Below are 14,048 nucleotides of genomic sequence, written 5' to 3'. Positions count from 1 at the left end.
CTCACCATATGATTTAGAGTAGTCTGCAACCAATTTTATGAGTGTGCCTACTAAGCTCAAGATGTTACTTTCATTAACATCTACTTTTCTACACAGTGGAACATTAGCGTTTGCAGAACAAAACCAATTCAATGGCTGTTCCAGTGTAAAGGGTACTAGGTAGGTTACTGAATTCAGGTTGCATTGGTGAATTCCATGGCATTGAGCACTCTACATGCAATATCTATACAGTTCCAGATCACCTTGAGCAGTTATATACACTACCTTATCACAAACTGTATTGAATAGAATGTAAAGCATTCAACTCAAAGGAGTGTACAGTTCAAATTTGCTGAAATCCAGTATGTGCTAACATGATGTAAACCTTATTATTATGTACAGCATATGATTTAGAGTAGTCTGCTACCAATTTTATGAGTGTGCCTACTAAGCTCAAGATGTTACTTTCAGTAACATCTACTTTTCTACACAGTGGAACATTAGCGTTTGCAGAACAAAACCAATTGAATGGCTGTTCCACTGTAAAGGGTACTAGGTAGGTTACTGAATTCAGCTTGCATTGGTGAATTCCATGGCATTGAGCACTCTACATGCAATATCTATGCAGTTCCAGATCACCTTGAGCAGTTATATACACTACCTTATCACAAACTGTATTGAATTGAATGTAAAGCATTCAACTCAATGGAGTGTACAGTGCAAATTTGCTGAAATCCAGTATGTGCTAACATGTTGTAAACCTTATTATTATGCACAGCATATGATTTAGAGTAGTCTGCAAACAATTTCATGAGTGTGCTAACTAAGCAGAAGAATTTACTTTCAGTAACATAACGTTTTCTACTCACTGGAACATTAGCGTTTGCAGAACCAAATCAATTCCATGGCTGTTCCAATGTAAAGGATACAAAGTAGGTTACTGAATTGAGCTTGCATTGGTGTATTCCACGGCATTGAGCACTCTACATGCAATATCTATACTCTTCCAGATCACCTTGAGTAGGTAGGTACACTAGCTTATCACAAAATGTATTGAATAGAAAGTAAAGCATTCAACTCAAAGGAGTGTATAGTTCAAATTTGCTGAAAACAAGTATGTGCTAACATGAAGTAAACTTTGATATCATACTCACCATATGATTTAGAGTAGTCTGCAACCAATTTTATGAGTGTGCCTACTAAGCTCAAGATGTTACTTTCAGTAACATCTACTTTTCTACACAGTGGAACATTAGCGTTTGCAGAACAAAACCAATTGAATGGCTGTTCCACTGTAAAGGGTACTAGGTAGGTTACTGAATTCAGCTTGCATTGGTGAATTCCATGGCATTGAGCACTCTACATGCAATATCTATGCAGTTCCAGATCACCTTGAGCAGTTATATACACTACCTTATCACAAACTGTATTGAATTGAATGTAAAGCATTCAACTCAATGGAGTGTACAGTGCAAATTTGCTGAAATCCAGTATGTGCTAACATGATGTAAACCTTATTATTATGCACAGCATATGATTTAGAGTAGTCTGCAACCAATTTCATGAGTGTGCTAACTAAGCACAAGAATTTACTTTCAGTAACATAACGTTTTCTACTCACTGGAACATTAGCGTTTGCAGAACCAAATCAATTCAATGGCTGTTCCAATGTAAAGGATACCAAGTAGGTTACTGAATTGAGCTTGCATTGGTGTATTCCACGGCATTGAGCACTCTACATGCAATATCTATACTCTTCCAGATCACCTTGAGTAGGTAGGTACACTAGCTTATCACAAAATGTATTGAATAGAAAGTAAAGCATTCAACTCAAAGGAGTGTATAGTTCAAATTTGCTGAAAACAAGTATGTGCTAACATGAAGTAAACTTTGATATCATACTCACCATATGATTTAGAGTAGTCTGCAACCAATTTTATGAGTGTGCCTACTAAGCTCAAGATGTTACTTTCAGTAACATCTACTTTTCTACACAGTGGAACATTAGCTTTTGCAGAACAAAACCAATTCAATGGCTGTTCCAGTGTAAAGGGTACTAGGTAGGTTACTGAATTCAGCTTGCATTGGTGAATTCCATGGCATTGAGCACTCTACATGCAATACCTATAGAGTTCCAGATCACCTTGAGCAGTTATATACACTACCTTATCATAAACTGTATTGAATAGAATGTAAAGCATTCAACTCAATGGAGTGTACAGTTCAAATTTGCTGAAATCCAGTATGTGCTAACATGATGTAAACCTTATTATTATGCACAGCATATGATTTAGAGTAGTCTGCAACCAATTTTATGAGTGTGCTAACTAAGCACAAGAATTTACTTTCTGTAACATAACGTTTTCTACTCACTGGAACTTTAGCGTTTGCAGAACCAAATCAATTCAATGGCTGTTCCACTGTAAAGGATACCAAGTAGGTTACTGAATTCAGCTTGCATTGGTGTATTCCATGGCATTGAGCACTCTACCTGCAATATCTATACTCTTCCAGATCACCTTGAGTAGGTAGGTACACTAGCTTATCACAAAATGTATTCAATAGAAAGTAAAGCATTCAACTCAATGGAGTGTATAGTTCAAATTTGCTGAAAACAAGTATGTGCTAACATGAAGTAAACTTTGATATTATACTCACCATATGATTTAGAGTATTCTGCAACCAATTTTATGAGTGTGCCTACTAAGCTCAAGATGTTACTTTCAGTAACATCTACTTTTCTACACAGTGGAACATTAGCGTTTGCAGAACAAAACCAATTCAATGGCTGTTCCAGTGTAAAGGCTACTAGGTAGGTTACTGAATTCAGCTTGCATTGGTGTATTCCATGGCATTGAGCATTCTACATGCAACATCTATAAAGTTCCAGATCAGCTTGAGCAGTTATATACACTACCTTATCACAAACTGTATTGAATAGAATGTAAAGCATTCAACTCAATGGAGTGTATAGTTCAAATTTGCTGAAATCCAGTATGTGCTAACATGATGTAAACCTTATTATTATGCACAGCATATGATTTAGAGTAGTCTGCAACCAATTTTATGAGTGTGCTAACTAAGCACAAGAATTTACTTTCAGTAACATAACGTTTTCTACTCACTGGAACATTAGCGTTTGCAGAACAAAACCAATTCAATGGCTGTTCCACTGTAAAGGGTACTAGGTAGGTTACTGAATTCAGGTTGCATTGGTGAATTCCATGGCATTGAGCACTCTACATGCAATATCTATACTCTTCCAGATCACCTTGAGTAGGTAGGTACACTAGCTTATCACAAAATGTATTGAATAGAAAGTAAAGCATTCAACTCAAAGGAGTGTATAGTTCAAATTTGTTGAAAACAAGTATGTGCTAACATGAAGTAAACTTTGATATTATACTCACCATATGATTTAGAGTAGTCTGCAACCAATTTTATGAGTGTGCCTACTAAGCTCAAGATGTTACTTTCAGTAACATCTACTTTTCTACACAGTGGAACATTAGCGTTTGCAGAACAAAACCAATTCAATGGCTGTTCCAGTGTAAAGGGTACTAGGTAGGTTACTGAATTCAGGTTGCATTGGTGAATTCCATGGCATTGAGCACTCTACATGCAATATCTATACAGTTCCAGATCACCTTGAGCAGTTATATACACTACCTTATCACAAACTGTATTGAATAGAATGTAAAGCATTCAACTCAAAGGAGTGTACAGTTCAAATTTGCTGAAATCCAGTATGTGCTAACATGATGTAAACCTTATTATTATGTACAGCATATGATTTAGAGTAGTCTGCTACCAATTTTATGAGTGTGCCTACTAAGCTCAAGATGTTACTTTCAGTAACATCTACTTTTCTACACAGTGGAACATTAGCGTTTGCAGAACAAAACCAATTGAATGGCTGTTCCACTGTAAAGGGTACTAGGTAGGTTACTGAATTCAGCTTGCATTGGTGAATTCCATGGCATTGAGCACTCTACATGCAATATCTATGCAGTTCCAGATCACCTTGAGCAGTTATATACACTACCTTATCACAAACTGTATTGAATTGAATGTAAAGCATTCAACTCAATGGAGTGTACAGTGCAAATTTGCTGAAATCCAGTATGTGCTAACATGATGTAAACCTTATTATTATGCACAGCATATGATTTAGAGTAGTCTGCAACCAATTTCATGAGTGTGCTAACTAAGCACAAGAATTTACTTTCAGTAACATAACGTTTTCTACTCACTGGAACATTAGCGTTTGCAGAACCAAATCAATTCAATGGCTGTTCCAATGTAAAGGATACCAAGTAGGTTACTGAATTGAGGTTGCATTGGTGTATTCCATGGCATTGAGCACTCTACATGCAATATCTATACTCTTCCAGATCACCTTGAGTAGGTAGGTACACTAGCTTATCACAAAATGTATTGAATAGAAAGTAAAGCATTCAACTCAAAGGAGTGTATAGTTCAAATTTGCTGAAAACATGTATGTGCTAACATGAAGTAAACTTTGATATCATACTCACCATATGATTTAGAGTAGTCTGCAACCAATTTTATGAGTGTGCCTACTAAGCTCAAGATGTTACTTTCAGTAACATCTACTTTTCTACACAGTGGAACATTAGCTTTTGCAGAACAAAACCAATTCAATGGCTGTTCCAGTGTAAAGGGTACTAGGTAGGTTACTGAATTCAGCTTGCATTGGTGAATTCCATGGCATTGAGCACTCTACATGCAATATCTATAGAGTTCCAGATCACCTTGAGCAGTTATATACACTACCTTATCATAAACTGTATTGAATAGAATGTAAAGCATTCAACTCAATGGAGTGTACAGTTCAAATTTGCTGAAATCCAGTATGTGCTAACATGATGTAAACCTTATTATTATGCACAGCATATGATTTAGAGTAGTCTGCAACCAATTTTATGAGTGTGCTAACTAAGCACAAGAATTTACTTTCTGTAACATAACGTTTTCTACTCACTGGAACTTTAGCGTTTGCAGAACCAAATCAATTCAATGGCTGTTCCACTGTAAAGGATACCAAGTAGGTTACTGAATTCAGCTTGCATTGGTGTATTCCATGGCATTGAGCACTCTACCTGCAATATCTATACTCTTCCAGATCACCTTGAGTAGGTAGGTACACTAGCTTATCACAAAATGTATTCAATAGAAAGTAAAGCATTCAACTCAATGGAGTGTATAGTTCAAATTTGCTGAAAACAAGTATGTGCTAACATGAAGTAAACTTTGATATTATACTCACCATATGATTTAGAGTATTCTGCAACCAATTTTATGAGTGTGCTAACTAAGCACCAGAATTTCCTTTAAGGAACATTACGTTTTCTACTCACTGGAACATTAGCGTTTGCAGAACAAAACCAATTCAATGGCTGTTCCACTGTAAAGGGTACTAGGTAGGTTACTGAATTCAGCTTGCATTGGTGTATTCCATGGCATTGAGGATTCTACATGCAACATCTATAAAGTTCCAGATCAGCTTGAGCAGTTATATACACTACCTTATCACAAACTGTATTGAATAGAATGTAAAGCATTCAACTCAAAGGAGTGTACAGTTCAAATTTGCTGAAATCCAGTATGTGCTAACATGATCTAAACCTTATTATTATGTACAGCATATGATTTAGAGTAGTCTGCAACCAATTTTATGAGTGTGCCTACTAAGCTCAAGATGTTACTTTCAGTAACATCTACTTTTCTACACAGTGGAACATTAGCGTTTGCAGAACAAAACCAATTCAATGGCTGTTCCAGTGTAAAGGCTACTAGGTAGGTTACTGAATTCAGCTTGCATTGGTGTATTCCATGGCATTGAGCATTCTACATGCAACATCTATAAAGTTCCAGATCAGCTTGAGCAGTTATATACACTACCTTATCACAAACTGTATTGAATAGAATGTAAAGCATTCAACTCAATGGAGTGTATAGTTCAAATTTGCTGAAATCCAGTATGTGCTAACATGATGTAAACCTTATTATTATGCACAGCATATGATTTAGAGTAGTCTGCAACCAATTTTATGAGTGTGCTAACTAAGCACAAGAATTTACTTTCAGTAACATAACGTTTTCTACTCACTGGAACATTAGCGTTTGCAGAACAAAACCAATTCAATGGCTGTTCCACTGTAAAGGGTACTAGGTAGGTTACTGAATTCAGGTTGCATTGGTGAATTCCATGGCATTGAGCACTCTACATGCAATATCTATACTCTTCCAGATCACCTTGAGTAGGTAGGTACACTAGCTTATCACAAAATGTATTGAATAGAAAGTAAAGCATTCAACTCAAAGGAGTGTATAGTTCAAATTTGTTGAAAACAAGTATGTGCTAACATGAAGTAAACTTTGATATTATACTCACCATATGATTTAGAGTAGTCTGCAACCAATTTTATGAGTGTGCCTACTAAGCTCAAGATGTTACTTTCATTAACATCTACTTTTCTACACAGTGGAACATTAGCGTTTGCAGAACAAAACCAATTCAATGGCTGTTCCAGTGTAAAGGGTACTAGGTAGGTTACTGAATTCAGGTTGCATTGGTGAATTCCATGGCATTGAGCACTCTACATGCAATATCTATACAGTTCCAGATCACCTTGAGCAGTTATATACACTACCTTATCACAAACTGTATTGAATAGAATGTAAAGCATTCAACTCAAAGGAGTGTACAGTTCAAATTTGCTGAAATCCAGTATGTGCTAACATGATGTAAACCTTATTATTATGTACAGCATATGATTTAGAGTAGTCTGCTACCAATTTTATGAGTGTGCCTACTAAGCTCAAGATGTTACTTTCAGTAACATCTACTTTTCTACACAGTGGAACATTAGCGTTTGCAGAACAAAACCAATTGAATGGCTGTTCCACTGTAAAGGGTACTAGGTAGGTTACTGAATTCAGCTTGCATTGGTGAATTCCATGGCATTGAGCACTCTACATGCAATATCTATGCAGTTCCAGATCACCTTGAGCAGTTATATACACTACCTTATCACAAACTGTATTGAATTGAATGTAAAGCATTCAACTCAATGGAGTGTACAGTGCAAATTTGCTGAAATCCAGTATGTGCTAACATGTTGTAAACCTTATTATTATGCACAGCATATGATTTAGAGTAGTCTGCAAACAATTTCATGAGTGTGCTAACTAAGCAGAAGAATTTACTTTCAGTAACATAACGTTTTCTACTCACTGGAACATTAGCGTTTGCAGAACCAAATCAATTCCATGGCTGTTCCAATGTAAAGGATACAAAGTAGGTTACTGAATTGAGCTTGCATTGGTGTATTCCACGGCATTGAGCACTCTACATGCAATATCTATACTCTTCCAGATCACCTTGAGTAGGTAGGTACACTAGCTTATCACAAAATGTATTGAATAGAAAGTAAAGCATTCAACTCAAAGGAGTGTATAGTTCAAATTTGCTGAAAACAAGTATGTGCTAACATGAAGTAAACTTTGATATCATACTCACCATATGATTTAGAGTAGTCTGCAACCAATTTTATGAGTGTGCCTACTAAGCTCAAGATGTTACTTTCAGTAACATCTACTTTTCTACACAGTGGAACATTAGCGTTTGCAGAACAAAACCAATTGAATGGCTGTTCCACTGTAAAGGGTACTAGGTAGGTTACTGAATTCAGCTTGCATTGGTGAATTCCATGGCATTGAGCACTCTACATGCAATATCTATGCAGTTCCAGATCACCTTGAGCAGTTATATACACTACCTTATCACAAACTGTATTGAATTGAATGTAAAGCATTCAACTCAATGGAGTGTACAGTGCAAATTTGCTGAAATCCAGTATGTGCTAACATGATGTAAACCTTATTATTATGCACAGCATATGATTTAGAGTAGTCTGCAACCAATTTCATGAGTGTGCTAACTAAGCACAAGAATTTACTTTCAGTAACATAACGTTTTCTACTCACTGGAACATTAGCGTTTGCAGAACCAAATCAATTCAATGGCTGTTCCAATGTAAAGGATACCAAGTAGGTTACTGAATTGAGCTTGCATTGGTGTATTCCACGGCATTGAGCACTCTACATGCAATATCTATACTCTTCCAGATCACCTTGAGTAGGTAGGTACACTAGCTTATCACAAAATGTATTGAATAGAAAGTAAAGCATTCAACTCAAAGGAGTGTATAGTTCAAATTTGCTGAAAACAAGTATGTGCTAACATGAAGTAAACTTTGATATCATACTCACCATATGATTTAGAGTAGTCTGCAACCAATTTTATGAGTGTGCCTACTAAGCTCAAGATGTTACTTTCAGTAACATCTACTTTTCTACACAGTGGAACATTAGCTTTTGCAGAACAAAACCAATTCAATGGCTGTTCCAGTGTAAAGGGTACTAGGTAGGTTACTGAATTCAGCTTGCATTGGTGAATTCCATGGCATTGAGCACTCTACATGCAATACCTATAGAGTTCCAGATCACCTTGAGCAGTTATATACACTACCTTATCATAAACTGTATTGAATAGAATGTAAAGCATTCAACTCAATGGAGTGTACAGTTCAAATTTGCTGAAATCCAGTATGTGCTAACATGATGTAAACCTTATTATTATGCACAGCATATGATTTAGAGTAGTCTGCAACCAATTTTATGAGTGTGCTAACTAAGCACAAGAATTTACTTTCTGTAACATAACGTTTTCTACTCACTGGAACTTTAGCGTTTGCAGAACCAAATCAATTCAATGGCTGTTCCACTGTAAAGGATACCAAGTAGGTTACTGAATTCAGCTTGCATTGGTGTATTCCATGGCATTGAGCACTCTACCTGCAATATCTATACTCTTCCAGATCACCTTGAGTAGGTAGGTACACTAGCTTATCACAAAATGTATTCAATAGAAAGTAAAGCATTCAACTCAATGGAGTGTATAGTTCAAATTTGCTGAAAACAAGTATGTGCTAACATGAAGTAAACTTTGATATTATACTCACCATATGATTTAGAGTATTCTGCAACCAATTTTATGAGTGTGCCTACTAAGCTCAAGATGTTACTTTCAGTAACATCTACTTTTCTACACAGTGGAACATTAGCGTTTGCAGAACAAAACCAATTCAATGGCTGTTCCAGTGTAAAGGCTACTAGGTAGGTTACTGAATTCAGCTTGCATTGGTGTATTCCATGGCATTGAGCATTCTACATGCAACATCTATAAAGTTCCAGATCAGCTTGAGCAGTTATATACACTACCTTATCACAAACTGTATTGAATAGAATGTAAAGCATTCAACTCAATGGAGTGTATAGTTCAAATTTGCTGAAATCCAGTATGTGCTAACATGATGTAAACCTTATTATTATGCACAGCATATGATTTAGAGTAGTCTGCAACCAATTTTATGAGTGTGCTAACTAAGCACAAGAATTTACTTTCAGTAACATAACGTTTTCTACTCACTGGAACATTAGCGTTTGCAGAACAAAACCAATTCAATGGCTGTTCCACTGTAAAGGGTACTAGGTAGGTTACTGAATTCAGGTTGCATTGGTGAATTCCATGGCATTGAGCACTCTACATGCAATATCTATACTCTTCCAGATCACCTTGAGTAGGTAGGTACACTAGCTTATCACAAAATGTATTGAATAGAAAGTAAAGCATTCAACTCAAAGGAGTGTATAGTTCAAATTTGTTGAAAACAAGTATGTGCTAACATGAAGTAAACTTTGATATTATACTCACCATATGATTTAGAGTAGTCTGCAACCAATTTTATGAGTGTGCCTACTAAGCTCAAGATGTTACTTTCAGTAACATCTACTTTTCTACACAGTGGAACATTAGCGTTTGCAGAACAAAACCAATTCAATGGCTGTTCCAGTGTAAAGGGTACTAGGTAGGTTACTGAATTCAGGTTGCATTGGTGAATTCCATGGCATTGAGCACTCTACATGCAATATCTATACAGTTCCAGATCACCTTGAGCAGTTATATACACTACCTTATCACAAACTGTATTGAATAGAATGTAAAGCATTCAACTCAAAGGAGTGTACAGTTCAAATTTGCTGAAATCCAGTATGTGCTAACATGATGTAAACCTTATTATTATGTACAGCATATGATTTAGAGTAGTCTGCTACCAATTTTATGAGTGTGCCTACTAAGCTCAAGATGTTACTTTCAGTAACATCTACTTTTCTACACAGTGGAACATTAGCGTTTGCAGAACAAAACCAATTGAATGGCTGTTCCACTGTAAAGGGTACTAGGTAGGTTACTGAATTCAGCTTGCATTGGTGAATTCCATGGCATTGAGCACTCTACATGCAATATCTATGCAGTTCCAGATCACCTTGAGCAGTTATATACACTACCTTATCACAAACTGTATTGAATTGAATGTAAAGCATTCAACTCAATGGAGTGTACAGTGCAAATTTGCTGAAATCCAGTATGTGCTAACATGATGTAAACCTTATTATTATGCACAGCATATGATTTAGAGTAGTCTGCAACCAATTTCATGAGTGTGCTAACTAAGCACAAGAATTTACTTTCAGTAACATAACGTTTTCTACTCACTGGAACATTAGCGTTTGCAGAACCAAATCAATTCAATGGCTGTTCCAATGTAAAGGATACCAAGTAGGTTACTGAATTGAGCTTGCATTGGTGTATTCCACGGCATTGAGCACTCTACATGCAATATCTATACTCTTCCAGATCACCTTGAGTAGGTAGGTACACTAGCTTATCACAAAATGTATTGAATAGAAAGTAAAGCATTCAACTCAAAGGAGTGTATAGTTCAAATTTGCTGAAAACAAGTATGTGCTAACATGAAGTAAACTTTGATATCATACTCACCATATGATTTAGAGTAGTCTGCAACCAATTTTATGAGTGTGCCTACTAAGCTCAAGATGTTACTTTCAGTAACATCTACTTTTCTACACAGTGGAACATTAGCTTTTGCAGAACAAAACCAATTCAATGGCTGTTCCAGTGTAAAGGGTACTAGGTAGGTTACTGAATTCAGCTTGCATTGGTGAATTCCATGGCATTGAGCACTCTACATGCAATACCTATAGAGTTCCAGATCACCTTGAGCAGTTATATACACTACCTTATCATAAACTGTATTGAATAGAATGTAAAGCATTCAACTCAATGGAGTGTACAGTTCAAATTTGCTGAAATCCAGTATGTGCTAACATGATGTAAACCTTATTATTATGCACAGCATATGATTTAGAGTAGTCTGCAACCAATTTTATGAGTGTGCTAACTAAGCACAAGAATTTACTTTCTGTAACATAACGTTTTCTACTCACTGGAACTTTAGCGTTTGCAGAACCAAATCAATTCAATGGCTGTTCCACTGTAAAGGATACTAGGTAGGTTACTGAATTCAGCTTGCATTGGTGAATTCCATGGCATTGAGCACTCTACATGCAATATCTATACTCTTCCAGATCACCTTGAGTAGGTAGGTACACTAGCTTATCACAAACTGTATTGAATAGAATGTAAAGCATTCAACTCAAAGGAGTGTACAGTTCAAATTTGCTGAAATCCAGTATGTGCTAACATGATGTAAACCTTATTATTATGTACAGCATATGATTTAGAGTAGTCTGCAACCAATTTTATGAGTGTGCCTACTAAGCTCAAGATGTTACTTTCAGTAACATCTACTTTTCTACACAGTTGAACATTAGCGTTTGCAGAACAAAACCAATTGAATGGCTGTTCCACTGTAAAGGGTACTAGGTAGGTTACTGAATTCAGCTTGCATTGGTGAATTCCATGGCATTGAGCACTCTACATGCAATATCTATGCAGTTCCAGATCACCTTGAGCAGTTATATACACTACCTTATCACAAACTGTATTGAATTTGAATGTAAAGCATTCAACTCAATGGAGGGTACAGTGCAAATTTGCTGAAATCCAGTATGTGCTAACATGATGTAAACCTTATTATTATGCACAGCATATGATTTAGAGTAGTCTGCAACCAATTTCATGAGTGTGCTAACTAAGCACAAGAATTTACTTTCAGTAACATAACGTTTTCTACTCACTGGAACATTAGCGTTTGCAGAACCAAATCAATTCAATGGCTGTTCCAATGTAAAGGGTACTAGGTAGGTTACTGAATTCAGCTTGCATTGGTGAATTCCATGGCATTGAGCACTCTACATGCAATATCTATAGAGTTCCAGATCACCTTGAGCAGTTATATACACTACCTTATCATAAACTGTATTGAATAGAATGTAAAGCATTCAACTCAATGGAGTGTACAGTTCAAATTTGCTGAAATCCAGTATGTGCTAACATGATGTAAACCTTATTATTATGCACAGCATATGATTTAGAGTAGTCTGCAACCAATTTTATGAGTGTGCTAACTAAGCACAAGAATTTACTTTCTGTAACATAACGTTTTCTACTCACTGGAACTTTAGCGTTTGCAGAACCAAATCAATTCAATGGCTGTTCCACTGTAAAGGATACCAAGTAGGTTACTGAATTGAGCTTGCATTGGTGTATTCCATGGCATTGAGCACTCTACATGCAATATCTATACTCTTCCAGATCACCTTGAGTAGGTAGGTACACTAGCTTATCACAAAATGTATTGAATAGAAAGTAAAGCATTCAACTCAAAGGAGTGTATAGTTCAAATTTGCTGAAAACATGTATGTGCTAACATGAAGTAAACTTTGATATCATACTCACCATATGATTTAGAGTAGTCTGCAACCAATTTTATGAGTGTGCCTACTAAGCTCAAGATGTTACTTTCAGTAACATCTACTTTTCTACACAGTGGAACATTAGCTTTTGCAGAACAAAACCAATTCAATGGCTGTTCCAGTGTAAAGGGTACTAGGTAGGTTACTGAATTCAGCTTGCATTGGTGAATTCCATGGCATTGAGCACTCTACATGCAATATCTATAGAGTTCCAGATCACCTTGAGCAGTTATATACACTACCTTATCATAAACTGTATTGAATAGAATGTAAAGCATTCAACTCAATGGAGTGTACAGTTCAAATTTGCTGAAATCCAGTATGTGCTAACATGATGTAAACCTTATTATTATGCACAGCATATGATTTAGAGTAGTCTGCAACCAATTTTATGAGTGTGCTAACTAAGCACAAGAATTTACTTTCTGTAACATAACGTTTTCTACTCACTGGAACTTTAGCGTTTGCAGAACCAAATCAATTCAATGGCTGTTCCACTGTAAAGGATACCAAGTAGGTTACTGAATTCAGCTTGCATTGGTGTATTCCATGGCATTGAGCACTCTACCTGCAATATCTATACTCTTCCAGATCACCTTGAGTAGGTAGGTACACTAGCTTATCACAAAATGTATTCAATAGAAAGTAAAGCATTCAACTCAATGGAGTGTATAGTTCAAATTTGCTGAAAACAAGTATGTGCTAACATGAAGTAAACTTTGATATTATACTCACCATATGATTTAGAGTATTCTGCAACCAATTTTATGAGTGTGCTAACTAAGCACCAGAATTTCCTTTAAGGAACATTACGTTTTCTACTCACTGGAACATTAGCGTTTGCAGAACAAAACCAATTCAATGGCTGTTCCACTGTAAAGGGTACTAGGTAGGTTACTGAATTCAGCTTGCATTGGTGTATTCCATGGCATTGAGGATTCTACATGCAACATCTATAAAGTTCCAGATCAGCTTGAGCAGTTATATACACTACCTTATCACAAACTGTATTGAATAGAATGTAAAGCATTCAACTCAAAGGAGTGTACAGTTCAAATTTGCTGAAATCCAGTATGTGCTAACATGATCTAAACCTTATTATTATGTACAGCATATGATTTAGAGTAGTCTGCAACCAATTTTATGAGTGTGCCTACTAAGCTCAAGATGTTACTTTCAGTAACATCTACTTTTCTACACAGTGGAACATTAGCGTTTGCAGAACAAAACCAATTCAATGG

This window comes from Hypanus sabinus, chromosome 30 (genome assembly GCF_030144855.1).
Source record: "Hypanus sabinus isolate sHypSab1 chromosome 30, sHypSab1.hap1, whole genome shotgun sequence".
NCBI lineage: Eukaryota > Metazoa > Chordata > Chondrichthyes > Myliobatiformes > Dasyatidae > Hypanus > Hypanus sabinus.
Note: the sequence above shows the minus strand (reverse complement) of the source record.